At 63.5% G+C, this 433-nt stretch overlaps 1 protein-coding gene across 1 annotated transcript in view; it reads right to left on the reverse strand.

Annotated features, from left to right (window-relative positions):
• The window catches only part of ABR (ABR activator of RhoGEF and GTPase), a 32,844-nt gene that overhangs the window by 18,461 nt on the left and 13,950 nt on the right, over positions 1-433 (reverse strand). The window lies entirely within an intron of this gene.

Genomic DNA, 433 nt, shown 5'->3' on the forward strand with positions numbered 1-433 from the left:
CTGCCCGAGCCGTCTCCCTCGTGTCCCCTCCCTGCCCCCCCCATGCCCACAAGTGCAGCTCCAACCAGGGCAGGGGGCCGAGCTGCCCCACACACGGGGCACAGACACCCCCTTTCTCCTGCTGTGCACCCTCCCAGTTGGAAACTGGCCCTGGGTGATCTTCAAAGGCACAGTTTCACCCCAAGCAGCCGGACCCTTCCTCTCCTCCTCCCCGGCTCTTTGGGCAGGCAAAAGCACAGAGCACATCCACAGAGCTGCTCCCTGCATCCATCTGCTCGCATGCCTCCCTCGGCTGCTTACACCCAGGCTGATTGCCTCTGGTGTTGCCCTTTGCTTCAAACCACTTCCCCAAACTGCTGGGGCCAAGCAGGGCAGGGCTTTGGGCTGGGGGAGAGGAGGGAAAGATTCCACCCACCCCCCCCTGTGCTATGAG

This window comes from Egretta garzetta, unplaced genomic scaffold, assembly GCF_000687185.1.
Source record: "Egretta garzetta isolate BGI_Z169 unplaced genomic scaffold, ASM68718v1 scaffold112, whole genome shotgun sequence".
NCBI classification, from domain to species: Eukaryota; Metazoa; Chordata; class Aves; order Pelecaniformes; family Ardeidae; genus Egretta; species Egretta garzetta.